This window comes from Doryrhamphus excisus, linkage group LG18 (genome assembly GCF_037039965.1).
Source record: "Doryrhamphus excisus strain RoL-2023G ecotype Guam linkage group LG18, RoL_Dexc_Guam_v1.1, whole genome shotgun sequence".
NCBI lineage: Eukaryota > Metazoa > Chordata > Actinopteri > Syngnathiformes > Syngnathidae > Doryrhamphus > Doryrhamphus excisus.
The window spans coordinates 7,996,859-8,015,204 of record NC_136374.1 but is presented as its reverse complement, the minus strand read 5'-3'; the positions used below and the strand labels follow the sequence as shown (position 1 = coordinate 8,015,204).

Sequence of the window (18,346 nt, the reverse complement as noted above, 5' to 3'; positions counted from 1 at the left end):
ATGTCCTGTGTGGTGTTGCTCTAGCGGTTTCATTCACACCATAATTAACAACAACTAATCATGTCCCCTTGTGGCATGCACAGAGATCTGCTTGGATTCAGATCTAAATAGCGGATTGAAGACAGCACAATGGTGCTACTGTTGGTGCTGCTGTGTCAGGCAGGATGTAGTACAACCGTGCATGAGGTCTACTGCACAACAAATATCGCATTTGTCTCACACGTGATGTCGTGCAGCCTGGTTTTATTATTCATCCGAAGGAACGTAGGAACTGATGGACACGGAGAATGTCAACAGAAGCTGTAAAAGTTGCTGGTATATCTCAACACCTGGCTCCTGCATGCCATCTCTGTGTGTCCTGGATCGTTGCGACAAGGGAGACAACGTCCCAGAATGGAGATGACCTGAGCTCTTTAAATGGAGGCTCCACCAGAGAAGATAAATTCACTCCACAGCAGCGAGCCCACTGCCAACTAGGACAAGTCATCCAGACAAAATAAAAAACGTCCTCCAAGAGGACGCCCAGGGAGAGGAACGAGGATGGGAGATGGAAGTGTTGAAGTGCTGCATCACTGCCTCACCTTCTCAAAACACATCCACGCTCTGCCATTCAAAAGTAATATGATAATTACCATGTAAATCAGAGTGCATTTGTGTGTGGAACTGCAAGGTGGAAGATTAGTGCCAAAAGTCACATGACAAAGGCAAGATTGCACGGAAAGTCAGGTTTGTGATTCGTTGGCCATGAGAAAAACATATTTTGTGTGTTTAGCATGTTTTTGACTACATAGTCATAGACTTTTTCTGTGTGTGTTGTTCACACAGTGGAAGGTATTTCTTCTGTCTTGTATTACCGGGATGTTGCATCAAGACAATACAATAGATTTTTCAATATACACAATGCAGCGCATTGATCGCTGTCTTTTCTATTGCAGCAAAATGCAGCAAAGAAAAGTCTAGACGTACAATGCATGATATGGCTACTTCTTCACAAATCGCTCCAAGATGAAGGTCAAAGATGCAAAGATTGCAAAGCAACAGAGCACGGCTTTGAAACCTGCGGGGAGTCTTGACTCTTTCCCAAAGATGAAGTCAGACGCCATTTCCCTTGTCTCGTTACAATGACAAAGGAAAGAAGGTGCTCCAAGATGTCAGCGTGCGATCAATCACTGTGTAGCGACACCATGCTGGTGTGTAGTATTTCTGTGGTGCCGTGCAAGCCTTTATTTGCCTTCTGTCATGAGACTGTCATCAGGTGTTTATTAAGAGTTTTCAATGCACATGTTGGCATAACAAATGTAAACGGGTGATATTAATGCTTTTTTTAAATGCTTTCAACGGTTTTTCACAAACACTGCTGCATAACTAAAGCCAAAAGTGACCTGTCAAAACACCCACTGGAATTGGTGTCGTTGGTGTCCACTGAAGACCACATAATGAAAAATAAAAAGGATGCAGGGGCCTATAGTTATTTTGTAATTTTCCAAATATTGCCATTCCCCTAACATTATAATTGTATTCATCTTTAAAACGTTATTCTCATAACATTAACACAATATCCACAACCAAAATTTCAGAAAATGACTTATTTATTTGTTGTATTGGTTGTCATCACAGTACGACTTAAGAACATCTTTTTTCTTTAATGTGACTAAAATAAAGTTATTTTCACAATTATATTATATCCTGGAAAATTACAACTTTTTCTTTTTTTGTCTAAATATTCCAACTTTATTCTTGAAAGATGAGTACTGATTTTTCCATTTAATTGGATAATCAATTAATTATTGATTAATTGCAGCTCTAGTTACAATATCCTTAAACGACTTCTTCTGTAATCGGCACTATACAAAAAAATTACATAAAATATACAAGTCAGTTATGTAAATGGAACACTGTTGGCATTTTTCTTTTGTTTTTTTTTGTGAGGGCTTTAGCGTGACGGAGATGACGGTCGTTGCTAGCTAGCTCGTATTAACTCTTTTCTTGTGCTACAATGCACAGAAAAGGGAAAAGAAATATGTGTTCATGTTTCACATAAGAATTGTGAATGACGGGCAAAATTCCAAATAAGTGCAGTTCCCCTTTAAGAAGCGCTGATCTAGACACTAAAGTACTTTCTGCCTGTTTAGTAAAGAATCCCTCAAAGAACGCAGTCAGACATGTGATCAATATTTGAAAAGACACAACTTGCAGTTACAAAGACACCCTGTCTTTTAAATAAAAGATAAGCACTCAACACACAAATTAAAAAAAATGGTGGAAACAAAGCAGAGTGTGTGTTTATGAGGAGGAATGTCTGTTTTACTGTTTTTCTTGCAACCACTAATCATCGAAACAAACAAACACACACACACACATTTGAAAAACAGCTTAGGCCAGACCAGGCACTACCAGGCACGGGATCATGTGACCAAGTGTAGACCAATGGCTGCAGATGTAAACCAGACATGACAATGAGTCAATGACAGTGAGAAACTTGATCGAAAGCAAAAAGACTTAAAAGGTAATGTTCCTCCACAAAGTGTCAAAATGTAACGCTGACCTTTCCAACCTCCAATACAATATTGCGTGTTGATAGGTACAGATAACAGGCTTATTTTTCCTTCCGCAAGCAATTTATTTTCTGTAGTCAATCAAATATAAATGCAAATGATGAGGGAACACAATAAAAGCACATGACAGAAGAGATGAAAATAATACATAGAATAAAAGTGCACACAACAAATGACATTACATACTAATTGCAGCCACAGGCACCGTCATGGAACGTAACTACATAATAACATAAGCACAAACGACAAACAGCAGGGCTCTCTATTAAACCTTGGGTCATGCTATTTCAGCCTTGCTATTGCTATCAGCTATTGCAGCCATGCACATAGAAAGTTTAATTCAAACTCATGTAACCATGTGACAATTTAGAGTCATTGATTGAGGCAGCGCTGCTTCCTCGCCACAACTAAACCATGTCAAGAATCTGTAGACTACCGTTTTAGGGGAAAACACACTCCTTTTGATTCATTTAGACTAAATCACTAAGTCAGCGACAGGCTGACCGACACTTTGTCTTCTTCAAATGTGATGAACTTGTGTTTCCATGGACATCAGTCGAGAGGTCCATGAGAATGTGAGCTACCAGGAAAAGAGAGACAGGAGTCTTCTGAGCTTTCCAACAACAATGTGAGGAAAAAAGCTTGACAATGCCCCCCCATCGCTCAAACACTTTCCTGAACAGAATGTAGGACCTAAACTATGAGCTCACTTCCTGTTCACTCCAGCCTCCCAGTCTCTGATTGGCCAAGATCATTCAATACAGCAAAAACACACATTTCCTTAAACTTCGAAATGCTTGAGTCCTAATGTGAGGAAGACTGGACACAAGTTGTGCACTCCAGGGGGGGGTGTACCAAAACACACAAAAAAAATTATTAGCTAGTGGTTTGGCTCACATGGTTTAGAAAAACTCTGTGTAACTCTGTGTATTTCTGTGCACTAAATATCCCATTTTATGACATGGACACCTGTGGTTTATTGTCTGGTATTGCTTATATAGGTAAGTATAGGTAGGGTCCTGTGATTTCCACGTTCAGGGAATCACGGACAGAATTGTGGAATTTCACAATAAAAACAGAATCCACTGTTGTGAATGGAATGCTGTAAAAGTGAGAAGGAACATTAGAATGGAGAAATATTTCCCCAGAATTAGCCAATAAAAACGTGTGTGGGAGGGTGGCACGGCGGTCTAGTGGTTAGCGCGCAGACCTCACAGCTAGGAGACCAGGGTTCAAGTCCACCCTCGGCCATCTCTGTGTGGAGTTTGCATGTTCTCCCCGTGCATGCGTGGGTTTTCTCCGGGTACTCCGGTTTCCTCCCACATTCCAAAAACATGCTAGGTTAATTGGCGACTCCAAATTGTCCATAGGTATGAATGTGAGTGTGAATGGTTGTTTGTCTATATGTGCCCCGCGATTGGCTGGCGACCAGTCTGGAGTGTACCCCGCCTCTGGCCCAAGATAGCTGGGATAAGCTCCAGCACCCCCACGACCCTCGTGAGGAAAAAGCGGTAGAAAATGAATGAATGAATGAATGAACATGAATGAGTATTTCAATCATGGTGGATACAAACACTAGCCATCCCCCTCCCGACCTAAACAGGTTGAAAGGGCGATAAATATACGCAAAAGTTGGCAGAATCTCTGATAGAGCGTGAATGGAAGCTAGTGGGGGTTATTTTAGTTGAGCAAGCTGAGGCTGATATTCAATAATTTCAAGCTTTTTATTGAGAAAAAAATGATTGTGTCATGTCATCATTGTTCCATCATCGAGCCACTCGATGGTACTCAAGTGTAGTGGGGCTACCTGTGTGAGGCATACCATATTAGCCAGGAATCCCTGAGGTCACCGCGTCACACACAATTCCTAGTCCCGGTGTCAAAAGAACTACACATACACAGCAACACAACAGGTGCATAAAAACAGACAATACACTACCAACATATAATGCAGAATATATATATATATATATATATATATATATATATATATATATAAAGATGCGCTTTCCCAGCGATGCTACACGACCCTGATGGTCTCTGTTAAGGAAAAAAAAACCTACACACACACATTTATGTAGTGTATTGTTAAAGGGGACCTGTTATTCTCATTTTTCAGACCTTTGTATTGAGTTGTGGACTCCGATAAAGCAGCTACACACAATAACCCCCAAAGAAAACTTGATAGATCTTCCAGAATCTGCACCTATTCCAGCTCTATTTCCTTGGATTACCAAAACAGTCTGTTTTAACTTATTCCACCCATGGCCTGCCTCTGAACACGCCCACTCCGCAGTGATTGGTCACACGCCTAAGCGCTCTTAAGTACCGTATTTCCGGACTACTGCTGAACCCCACTTTCTTATTTAGTGGGTATAGGAGTTGATAATAAATGAATAAAGTCTTTGGAGAGCTAATTGAAAAGTGTTTAGGAGCTACAGGTAGCTCATTAGCTACTGAACTGGTTTTTTTTTTATATCCATTACAGTAACAGGCCTAAGCACGTTTGTGTGGTTGTGTGTGCGACTCAGGCTGGATGAGTATATTTTCATCATGTTGTGTTTTACGGCTTTAATGTAGAACGTTTTACAATGTCCGCAGACGACATCCAGGTTCTGAGTAAAAAAAATAATATGAGAAGCACGTTTAATTTTGACCGCAGCTCGTCTTAGTGATGAACAGACATTCTCCACACACACAGAACACAAGAACACACTTCCATGACCGTCCTTCAAAATAAGAGCGCCATTGTTCCTGAGTCTGTGCAGACAAAATAATAAAAAATAGATTACATGTGCAGTTGGAATTGCATATGTGACTACATCTTCCTTAATCACAAGCATAGGCATTACATTTTGTTGATATTGTAGTGGCAATGTTTGCAGAGGCTGACATCCCATAAGAAAAGTTAGCCTGGCTACATGCATTTCTCAATTACTGGGCAAAATTGTACATTAATGTATTGCATCAATAAATATCAGTTTTTTTGCAAATAACCAATAGACATTTTATTAATTAACCCATAAAGCACACTTGTAATGCTGGTAAAAATAAGTGTAAAATGCAAAAATGGGATTCTAAAAAGAAGAAAACTGAATATACAGAATTTGGGAAAAACAAATTCATATGGCAACCCAGACACAGGGGATCTCCTTACATGCCACCTGGCCCGGACATCAAGGTGCGGTGCACCTGCTTTTGAACACTTCACCTCCATAAACAGACAAATATGAGTGCATAAGATGAAAACAACGTGCTGCCATTGTTCCTACAAACATACAACACCAGTAAGTAATTGGATGGGAATGGCAACAACGCCTTCAGTGACCCGTTTATCCTTTTAACTTTAAGCAACAAACTTTTCTCCTGCACGCAACACAGAAGGTTAAATGTACAAGTAAGGGAGTTGCTTATCACTTAAGTACCTAATCAGCCAAATACCTCACATTCTGGGGTAATTTAGAGGCTCCTGTCCTTTAAATGCCAAGCACTTGGTTTTATCTTGCTATGCTTTCAGGCCACAAATCCAAACTTCACCAGGGCCTTCACACATTTAAATCAACATAAAGGGGACAAGTGTAGAGCTGCGTTCCACAAATAGCCAGGAACTAGGTTGGTGGAGTTGTAGGACCTCTGAGTAGCTGCCCTGAGATTTTCCTGTCTCTCTATCAGAACGGAAGATTAACAGGCAGTGGCTGTTGGTTGCGAGCTGTAATCAGAACACTGATCTAGTGTAATCGTGTTTCCATAGTAAGCAAGCAAACCCAGCCTTGTTCGCCACTCAGCCAAGAGGACTTAACCGGTAGGCGGTCAATGAAGAGGTTTGCAGATGGAAGGATGGGATTTCCTGTGGAGACTAACTGCAAAAAAGATGTCGTCAAACGCATGAGGGTAAACACACGAGGCGGCACAGGCATCAATATTTTATGGGCAGCAGCCAAATCAGAGCAGCAGAATAATTAAACATCAGTTAGGGTAAAAAGTACTTCAGGAGGCAGCAGAGCAGTGAGGACTTGCAGGCTGCCTCACACATCAGACAAATTCCCATTTTGCTGAAACACAGCCTCACGCTTTAACCTTTTCAAATACAAGATGAAATATTGCTTATGTAAGTGCTAGGAAAACATATTTTCTCCAGGCCCTTGGTAACACCTCGGACACATCCTTGACGCAAGGCTGCGAGTCATCAATGTGTTGCTAATGATGATTGATGGCGATGGAGATTGACGGAACAGGAACTTGATTTCCTTTCTGTCAGGTTCAACACAGCAGAAGCAGATTAAACAAAAGCTGGAACACAGACTCCGCCTCTGGACAATTATTCATGCAAATGCTTCTGTAGATCCTTTCTAGAGCTGCAACAATTAATCAATTCATCAATTATTAATGATTATCCAGTTAAACTCTGTTGGTAATCAATTAGTCCTATTTTTTGCATCCTTGTTTGGATTTCAGGCTTTCAAATTTCCAGTGATGGACATTTTTGCTTCTTTTCTTATACTGTTTGTTTTTATTTCATATTGATTTGGTCCATCTAAGGCAGGGGTCTCAAACACGCGGCCCGTGGGCCAAATGTGGTCCGCAGGACACTAGTTTGAGGCCCCCGCCTTGATATGAAAGTTTAATGTTAATGCAAGTTTGATATGGATGCTGTATGGTATCATGTACCTAGAAAAAATTATTACGTTTGATTAATGTTCATGTTAACGGTTAAATAACTGTTAATAGTTATCCTCCCTATCCGTGTGGAAGTGGTAAGTTTTTGGCTATTTAAGTTTAAAGGAAATAACTTGAAGGCTACCGTTTAGGTCGCTAGCTCTCTAGTTTGCGAGTTAGCATGTGTCTCAAGACCCTGCAGTTGCGCAATATGTTGTAAATAAAAAGAGTATAAATATGACTACAGTCGTGTTTTGTCATGTCTACAGGGCTCTAATAATGCTTTGTTCATTTTAATCTGAAAAAAATAATTTGTCTACCCACCAACTATATGTGGTTTCTTAAGTTTTTGTTATTTGCCGTTTTATTATTATTATTATATTTATTTATTACTGATTGATTGATTTTCTTTATTCTTGATTTGTTTATTTATTTTTCATCTTATTTTGTGCAGAAAAATAAAAATTAAGATATTTGAGAACAGTGGAATGTTTTATCAGAGCTTTTATTGTAGAAAATCGGCACCAAAGCACTGAAAAAGTTTGTATATTTATCTGTTTTCAATAAATGCGTTTTTTGGGGGGGAAACCTGATGCGGCCCAGCCTTGCCCAGACCCTAGCTCCAGTGGCCCACAGGTAAACTGAGTTTGAGACCCCTGATCTAGGGCCTTACTGTTTACTCGATTAATCGAAACACCAAACTTCAAATTAGTCGGCTAAGAAAATCATCACTAGTTGCCGACGTCCATACAGATGATCAAGCACTTTTGTTGACATAAAATCTGAGACCCAGGGGGGTCATTTCTCTGAAAAAGTGGTCCATGTTGTCACTTTAACTTCATCATCATCGGTGAGCAGCATAAAACGAAAACAGCAACATCCCTACTGGCACGTAGCATAAAAACATGCACACTGTGACTTCCTGTTCAGTACAAAGTAAGCTTCACAATGAAAGTATGGCAGAGTTATCATGGATTTTTGATTTTTTTTTTAGATTTTTGTATTGATTTTCTGTATTTACTTTGTTGTTAGATTTGTAGTTTGTATATGTAAGTTTTGTCATTGTAATCAAGCCATTACAGTTGCAACAATTAAATTGGTGATTAATCAGTCATCCAATTAATCAACAACTATATTGGTGTTTGATTTATCATTTTTTTTACTTAAAAATGCAAATAATCTCTGATTTCAGCTTCTCAAATGTGACTATTTTATCCATAAAATCAGACCTATTACCTCTGAAACAAAAAGCGAATAAGAAAATAATCGTTAATTCAGCCTGACAAGACACAAAACAAAATTACTACTACAGCTCTATTTGGTATGAGTATGAAATATATGGAAACAGAAGAATGTAAATAGCAATATGCAAATAGAGTGAAGAACTCCTCTCCAAGTTACTGTTGAGGTTTTTTTCCACTCACACAAACACAAATGAGAGAGTGAAATGAGACCCACTGGAAGAAAGTGTCCAAAAATGGCTCTTAAAAAAAAAAAAGTGTTGGTCCTATTTTTTATTTCACAGCTTCACTCTGTTTTTTTTTTAAATCCTTTTAAATCATGCTGTTTTGTGCTTGAATATGACATATTAGTTAAAAACTATGCATATTTAAGCAAATGTATTTACCTAACTGAAGCATTTTCAAGCATAAAAATGGCTAAATTAACTAAAATACAAATTCAAGGCATTTAAAAGACACATTCAGACATGATATGTAGTACCTGCACTTTGTATTACCTTGTGTACGAATTGTGCTCTATAAATAAACTTGCTTTGCCTTGCCCTAGTATCCTACATCGGTCACGGGGTGTAAGTAATGTTACTGTAATGTTTGGTGAGACAGACTTGATTGCTGGCACATAAGGCTTATCTTTTATTATACTATCTACTATATTGTCTACTATATTGGGTTACATGGGTGTAAAAGCAACTATAGGGGTGTTATTTCATGTCTGGAGGGCTCTAATAGTGTTAAAAATAGTATTTAGAAGGTAATCAACAGGTTTTCTATGCCTCAACAACAAAAATGTTCGTCTTCTAATGAAAGATTTGTACTTTGCGGAAATTCACTTATCATAGTGGGCTCTGGAAGCAATTAACCACCATAAACGAGGCCAAACAACTTCTCCTCAACCGTGTCAAAGCTTTTCTCCCTCGTAAATGTTAGCAGTTCAACATTACTAGCAACCCAAAACAATACACGATTCATCCTCAACATATTAAGAATGATAAATGTTTATTCTTTTCATAAGCAGATGGTTTGTCTTGCACACAGCTGGTGGATCTCATGGATCTCTCTCAGAATTACCACCATCCTTCCTTAAACAACCATGCGGATGCTTTGTTGGTAGATGTTAGGATAGGATACCTACACTAAGCTGCAGGTGATGAAGAAAAAGTAGTACAAGCAGAACATGTGTATGCACGTTGGCGGAAACTCTCTCTGAAGAACAGCTGGCAAAAAAAAGAGCTCAGGACTGCTCTGCACATCAAACATTTAAAGACCCGCCGCAGCCTGGCGGGAATGGCACCCACCATCACAAAGTGGGAGAAACACAGACAATGATGTTTCCATCAGTGTAGTGTGTGTATGTACTGTATGTGTGAACAGTTCCACTATGAATAGGGCTTGGCCGCATTGTAACATTAATATGGACATGTATGTAATCAATATCTGTTGTCATATTTAATTTAAAAATAATGCAGGGTTTATGTTATTTTACTACTATACAGGTAGTTGAATTACGAGTGAATTCAGTTCCTAGTCTGTGATGTAAATCAAGCTAAATGATACCAAAATTAACTCCCATGTCACTCATACTGTACACAGAACACATGAAGTACATACAAAATACAGCAATGAAAAGATTAAATAGGTGAGTAAAAGAACAACACCTAGTTTTGAGTTTTGTGTTTCAATCATTTAATCGTCTTTATCCTTAATAATGGTCACAACAGTCAAGCTTTTTATGTTAATTTTTACTTCCATAGCGATGGCTTTCCTTTTCTTTGCCGCACTGCAGCTTCGGGAGACATAATGAAGTGCAAAAAGTTCATGAAACTACTCCAGTTTTGTAACTCGCTAACCAACTTTAGTCTGCATAAAAATATATTAAGGTTTAGCCTCATATCATATTATACATAGGAGTGATAATCACCATTTTAAGTTTTAATTCAAAAATATTTGATTACTAAATAAATGTTAGCTGGGATAGGCTCCAGCTCCCACGTGACTCTTATAAGGTTGATGCGTGTACATCATTAATTGGTTCTAAGGCACAATTCTAGTCATGCCTAAAAAATAATACATGTAAAAGCAATAAAACCACATCGACATTTAGCCACTAAAAAAGAGAAACAGTGCAAACGCTGCCAACAAGTTAAAACTGCAGTAGTTGCACTCAATGTCCCAGCAGTAAGCAAAGTATGGAGGACCATGTGGAAGGTTACAGCAGTGTAACATCTCCACCGAGGGGAGGATGTCGAAGCCTGGCCGCTAATCCCCAAACCTTTCCACCCGGGCTGAGCAGCCGAGACGCCTGAGACGGTCCATTCAAAACGCTCGGCAGCCTTGCAAGCCGCTCAAAAGTGTTGCTAACCAGCTAAAACTGCTCGGAAAAGAATTAGAAAAGAGGCTAGAAAACATGCCTGTCTTCTTCTTTCCTCTCCTAAAGGAAATCCCTTCTCGTGTACACTTCCAGGCTGGCAACACGTCCGCTTGTCTGTACTCACCTCAGGCCGGAAACAGGCGCTCGCATGCGGGCGAGAGAAGCGCAGAGAGGTCGGTGGAATCCCGTTGGGTTAAAGTTGTTCCGTTATGTTATAATGGACATTCACCGAGCCGCTTAGCCATGATGTGTGTGCGTGTGTTCGAAAAGTGTGTGCGTGTAGTCCTTCTCCTAGCGGGCGGGGCTGAGAGGCGGGAGGAGGAGACTGATGCAGGAGCCGTGTGTGGCAGGGTGCACGTTGGGGGGGGGCCCTATCCTAATAACCCCCACCACCAGTTGCTTGTTTGATGTGTTGCATAGAAGCTACAGCTTGAGTTTATTAAAAAAAATAAATTCAAATCATCCAAAATTTTTCTGCAGAAACAGCATCTCATTCAACATAAATCGGTATGAATTAATTCATTCATTCATTCATTTTCTACCGCTTTTCCTCACAACATTGGTCGCCAGCCAATCACAGGGCACATATAGACAAACAACCATTCACACTCACATTCATATCTATGGACAATTTGGAGTCACCAATTAACCTAGCATGTTTTTGGAATGTGGGAGGAAACCGGAGTACCCGGAGAAAACCCACGCATGCACAGGGAGAACATGCAAACTCCACACAGAGATGGCCGAGGGTGGAATTGAACCCAGGTCTCCTAGCTGTGAGGTCTGCGCGCTAACCACCAGACCGCCGTGCCGCCCAGTATGAATTCATAAATATGTGATATTCAACATAAAGATACCACGCAAAAGTTTGTGTGGCTGCGGAGGCGCAAGCTTTCAATGTGTTGAAAATAGACATGTTGACAAATAGTACGGGCGACACGGTGGTCTAGTGGTTAGTGCGCAGACCTCACAGCTAGGAGACCAGGGTTCAATTCCACCCTCGGCCATCTCATTCTCCGGGTACTCCGGTTTCCTCCCACATTCCAAAAACATGCTAGGTTAATTGGCGACTCCAAATTGTCCATAGGTATGAATGTGAGTGTGAATGGTTGTTTGTCTATATGTGCCCTGTGATTGGCTGGTGACCAGTCCATGGTGTACCCTGCCTCTCGTCCGAAGACAGCTGGGATAGGCTACAGCACCCCCCGCAATGAATGAATGAATGAATGAAAAATAGTACCATATGGCCGACTCTCCCTGTCATTTCTCATCTGTGTGGGGCAGTAAAACCCTAGACTCCCAATTACCTAGAATACAGCATACAATATATTGCCTCTCTTCCACAGCATCGTACCTACTCTTTTAAACTCGCATGACCCTTTTCCAGAATACAGGATTGCTGGGTTTCATGTGACGTCAACACTGGTTGAAACAGATGATGGGCAAATTCGGCTTATTCGTAAATAGAAGTCATGTGACACCAGACAGACAAATGCTGTCCTCACATGTGGAAATCGTTCAAATACAAATTTTGGAAAGTATTAATACTGCAATAGTCCATCATGAAGGGGAAAAAGTTTAGGAAACAACCAAAAAGATGCAAAGAAGGGCTTTTGTCAAGTGGAGCTGAGTATGAACACTCCAGTTTGCAGTGATGTAAAATGCAAAAGGAAATTCCTCATAGCAGACAACTATAGACTCATCATTTCAACATACCGCTTCATATAAATGCTCAAACTCTAGTGCCCAATTATTCACCAAACACCATAAATAAAGACCACAAAATGTAAAACATATGGAGGACAATCTGCACCACATCTTCAAACTTGTGACTCAATTGTTGACAAATGCCTGCATCCGCCAGGGGCTCCATGCACAGCGTCCACTCCATGAGGGCTCAAAGGTGGACTGGCGAGGTGTCCCTGGCCTCCAGAGCAGCACCCCGGTTAAAATAGTGAGTTGTTCCGCCTAGAAGCATGCCCAGAGAGGCTCCAAGGAAAAACTGTGTTGGGGTTTACTGCTTCCAGCAGTCTGGAAATAGTGCGTGAAATCCTATCTGAAATGGCAAACAGAGACTATCATCCCAGAGCCAGGTTATGAAGCCTACACTTTGAAGGACAATGATGAAGGACACTTACAAGAAGGTATTTATGCAGACGGACCGCAAATATATATTAGAAGCATTGTTTTCATTCTGTCTCATGAGAAAAATAAGCATTTACGGCTATTTGATCATCTTGTTTTCAACTACTGCCCCCTCCAAAAGTATTGGCTTAATAAGGTAAATTCTGTTATTTTTGCTGCATAATATTCATTCATTCATTCATTCATTCATTCATTTTCTACCGCTTTTTCCTCACGAGGGTCGCGGGGGTGCTGGAGCCTATCCCAGTTGTCTTCGGGCGAGAGGCGGGGTACACCCTGGACTGGTCACCAGCCAATCACAGGGCACATATAGACAAACAACCATTCACACTCACATTCATACCTATGGACAATTTGGAGTCACCAATTAACCTAGCATGTTTTTGGAATGTGGGAGGAAACCGGAGTACCCGGAGAAAACCCACGCATGCACGGGGAGAACATGCAAACTCCACACAGAGATGGCCGAGGGTGGAATTGAACCCTGGTCTCCTAGCTGTGAGGTCTGTGCGCTAACCACTAGACCGCCGTGCCGCCCTATTATAGTATAATATTTCAGCTTTTATTTTCAGGTATTTACATCTGGATGTGATAAACAATTTAGAAGATTTGTAAAGGAACGCCTCATTTTTAGGTGAGCAAAAGTATTGGAACATGTGACTGACAGGCGTGTTTTATTGCCCGGGTGTGCCCCATCACATTGATTATCTAAACAATAAATAGCACTAAATGTCTACGCTCCGTTTCAGGTTTGTGTTTTTCCTTTGCAGATGTCAGGGGGGTAATAAACATGAAAACAAGAGAGTTGTTTATGGGTGAAAAAGAAGCGGTTGTGAAGCTAGAGAAGATGGAAGATCAATCAGAGCCATTGCACGAACATTGGCCATAGCCAGTACAACCATTTGGAATGACCTGAAGAAGAAATAAACCACTGGTTGTACTAAGTAACAGACTAATGGGTCCAATGGGTAGACCAAGGAAAACAAGAAAAGTTGACCACAGGAACATCTGAAAGCTCTAAAACAACTGTTGGTGAAATCAGTAACAATGTCCAGAGGGCAGGAGTGAAGGTATCAGCATCTACTGTTCACAGAAGACTTCACGAACAAAAGTACAGAGGCTACACCAAAAGATACCAACCACTCATTAGCAAAAAGTACAGAGAAGACTCAAAAAGTCTGTGACAAAGTTTTATGGACTGATGAGACAAAGATGAGCCTTTACCAAAGTGATGGAAAGTCTAAAGATTGGAGAAGGAAAGGATCTGCTCATGACATTCAACACTGATGTCATGACACCACATTCTAGGTCATCTGTGAAACATGATGGGCAATGTTATGGTCCGGGCTTGCATGGCTTCTTCTTGGACGGGTTCATTAATCTTCATGGATGATGTAACCCATGATGGCAGCAGCAAAATGAACTCAGAAATCTACAGAAATATTTTGTCTGCGAATTTAAAGAAAGATGCATCCAAACTGATTGGGAGATCCTTCATCAAGCAGCAAGATGATGACCCCAAAACATTGCAAAAAACAACAAAGGGGTTCATCAGGGCCAGAAGTGGAAGGTTTTAGACTGGCCAAGTCAATGTCCAGACATTTTACCAGCTCAAGAGGGGACTGAGGAACGTAACCCCCCCCCCCAAAAAACAAACAACAACTGAAAGATGCTGCAGTGAAAGCCTTGAAAAGCATCACAAAAGAAGAATGGTGATGTCATTGGTCACAGGCTTGATGCAGTTATTGCAACAAAATATTGTTTTGTCTTTCTTTCATTTATTCATACCCGAGTTTTTTAAAAACTGGCACTCCCGCATTAGACATGACCAATGCTGTATAAAACCTACACTAAACACTAAAATGCTAAAACTACTTATCATTATAAGACGTCTTGAAGTAACCTCTTTTCTTAAGAAACTTCAAACTGTCCAGTCTCTACTTCTGGATAGGATTCACGATCCAACACATATGGCTGTATGTTAAAAGCGGACATTTTTAAAAGATAAATTGAGGATCCTATACTTTCCTAATTCCTATACTGTTTATCAAGTCCTGGGTTCGCATCTAGTAGCACAAAATGTAAGTCCTTCTAAGCACTTGGGAGTGTGACCACCAACAGTGGAATGGGCATGCCTGGAGGTGGGCCGTGGGTGGAATACATTAAAACAGACCGTCTTTGCGGGAAGCAAGAAATCCAAAGAAATAGACCTAAATATGTGCAGATTCTGAAAGAACTGGAGATCTCTCTGTGCTGGTTATTGTGTATAGCTGCTCTATAGGAATCCACAACTCAATACAAATGGTCAAAAAATTAGCATAAGAAGAAGATTGAAGATTTTAGCATGAATAGTCACACATTTTGTTTGGAACATTAAAAAAACAGTGAAAATTGGGGAAAAAAGAAGTTCATGTTTATACAATGGGGTTTTTCACCTACATCACAAAACTGAGATGCATTTGTGGCCCTTTCACTGACACCCCTGTCCTACCTCACTGCTGGAGCACGGTGATGTGAGAATGTGGGTCAGCCTTAATGGTTGGCGGAGTAAAGTATTCGTTGTCCTTTGCGTCTTCTTAACCCCAATCTTTGAGTGAATTCCTTTACATATTTGATGGAGTTGCAGTATGCAGCCAGCTGGCATTGTCCAATTTGTTTCTCAGGATCAAACAAAGGTGGCATAATAAACAGAGGCCAGGTTTGTCGATGCCCGCTAGACACACACAACAAAAAAATATTCATGACTTTGTCTTCTCCGGCTTTGAAAAGTGAATCATAAATCTGCTCGATGTGTCTTTTTGCCCTCTGTCTCCTCTTCCTTAAGTATATCTATCTTTGTCTGGCTGCCTCGGTGGATCAGTGCCAACCGTGTGTCTATCCACTCAACCCCCCCCCCCCCCCCCATTAAGATATTAGCACGTCAACAGTGATGGAGTATGCTTCAATCATCAACCGTTTACTTTATGTGCCAATCAGCTGAGCATCATTCTGTCTGGATGCAATTTATCACTTTGTGTATTACTCAAGAAAAACTATGTGATGTTGCACATAATCGGTATTGGCTGATATCGGAATTGGAAATTGAGAGTTGGACAATGTCGCCATGTCGGGTTTTCAGCAAAAAAGCCAATATCGGACATCCCTACTCATGACCATATAGGTGTGGGTGGGAACATGAATTGATCGATAAATTGACTCTTCCCTTCACTTAGCCTTCCTACTCAATATAACAGATGCATAGACACACATGGTCTTCTGCAGTTCACCCAGCCAATAATATTCATCTGAATAGAAAAAGGCACGTTCAAGCAGCACTACATGAACTAGATAATAATTGCATATCTATTATCCCTTCTTACATGGAAATTCCAACAATAGACAGGCAACTCTCACTCTTCTGGCACCCAGAGGGAAAGATATTTCACACTACAGCACGAAAAACACCAGACTTATAGCCAGGGATTTTTCTGTCGTGTAGGTTTATGAGAGCTGAAGAAAATATGTCTTTTTTTTTACTGCAGAAGGAAGAAAGATGTGCTTCAGTCATATTTGCATTTTGCTGACGTGACTTAATATTGGGCACGAAATGTACTAGTATGAGACAGTTTGAGAGAGTACCAGAGAGTGGAAAACAAGATGCATGGAGGAAGGAGGCTGTACTGATACTTTCAATTCATTCATTCATTTTCTACTGCTTATCCTCATGAGGGTCACAGTGGTGCTGCAGTCTATCCCAGCTGTCTTCGGGCAAGAGGTACACCCTGGACTGGTGGCCAGCCAATCACAGCACACATATAGACAAACAACCATTCACACTCACATTCATACCTATGGACAATTTGGAGTCGACAATTAACCTAGCATGTTTTTGGAATGTGGGAGGAAGAAAACCCGAAGAAAACTCACGCATGCACAGGGAGACCATGCAAACTCCACGCAGAGGGTGGGATTGAACTCGCGTCTCCTAGCTGTGAGGTCTGTGCTGTGCTAACCACTAGACCGCCGTGCAGCCCGATACTTTCAATTATTTATACTGAATTTCATTCAGCTGTCATTACTTTACATTCAATTTCTTTCTTGATTTATACATTATACCAGTGGTGCCACCAGGAGTACTGCCTACTACTAATCTAAGAATGCAGTTACCCATAGAATAAAGCATATTAATATGAACTTTTTCTTCTTACATTACATGTTTGTGCTAATTTTCCTTTTTTTCTTTCTTATATATTTTTGTCTTTGTTTTTAAAAAGTTACTTTTAAAAAGCATTCGCAACCCCGCAAATTTGTGGATTTTTGGTCAAAATATATTACATAAACATATATATATTTTTTTTTTAAGTATCCAAAATCAGGTGTTTTTTCCCAGCAGAAAACACATCTCATTTGCTGTAAATTGATCATTTATAAACGTTATAATACAAGTAAAATGTGCATTCATTCATTTTTTACCGCTTAACCTCACGAGGTTCGCAGGAGTGCTGGAGCCTATCCCAGCTGACCCCGAGTGAGAGGCAGAGTACACCCTGGACTGGTGGCCAGCCAATCACAGGGCACATATAGACAAACAACCATTCACACTCACACTCATACCTATGGACAATTTGGAGTCGCCAATTAACCTAGCATGTTTTTGGAATGTAGGAGGAAACCGGAGTACCTGGAAAAAACCCACACATGCACGGGGAGAACATGCAAACTCCACACAGAGATGCAGGGTGGAATCGAACTCGGGTCTCCTAGCTGTGTGGCCCGCAAACCACTCACCCGCCGTGTGCAGCATACTGTAAATGTACCACTGTTACAAAACAGTCCACAGGTTTTACAAGTTTATGACTTATACTTCACTGAATATTTTGGCATCAATCGTTTTTCACACCTTCCTTGAACGCACCATAGTTGTGTGATGTGACTGGTTACACTGTGTTCACTGATCATTCATTGGCCATGAGTATCTATACATTGCAATTCAATGGCAATTGAAGAGCAAAGGGATGGCTTCTGGAGCTGAATCTCATCTAATAATTACAACAGTCCCTTATTATTGCAAATGTTGATATGAAATTGGAGGACAACGTCAAACCTGCTAGGATCGATGCGAGGTGTAGTTGCGCCGAAACCGGTATTAGTCACTGCTTGGCCAGGTATTTCAGTCACAGGCATTCCAAAGCCTGGTGCCAGCTGCAGATAGTGCTTATGGCGAAAAGTAGCTGTAGCAAATGTAGAATTACTACACCCTCTGCTTGGACATTAACAGTGCGGCAGCTGTTCAACTCTGATGGAAAAAGCCAACATTACTTTTTGACACTAGCCCCCATCGTCACATTGGCAGTAATATCCACAGCATCTGCTGTAACTAGCACACCTTCTCTTCTTTACTT

General features: G+C 40.7%; 1 protein-coding gene across 1 annotated transcript in view; it reads right to left on the bottom strand.

Annotated features, from left to right (window-relative positions):
* ppp1r16b (protein phosphatase 1, regulatory subunit 16B) overlaps positions 1 to 11,125 on the bottom strand; it is a 69,230-nt gene extending 58,105 nt beyond the window's left edge. Inside the window, exon 1 of the mRNA XM_058054677.2 lies at positions 10,945 to 11,125. The gene's annotated coding sequence lies outside the window, so the exon portion shown is untranslated. The remainder of the gene's footprint in view (positions 1 to 10,944) is intronic.
* Positions 11,126 to 18,346: the final 7,221 nt, after the last annotated feature.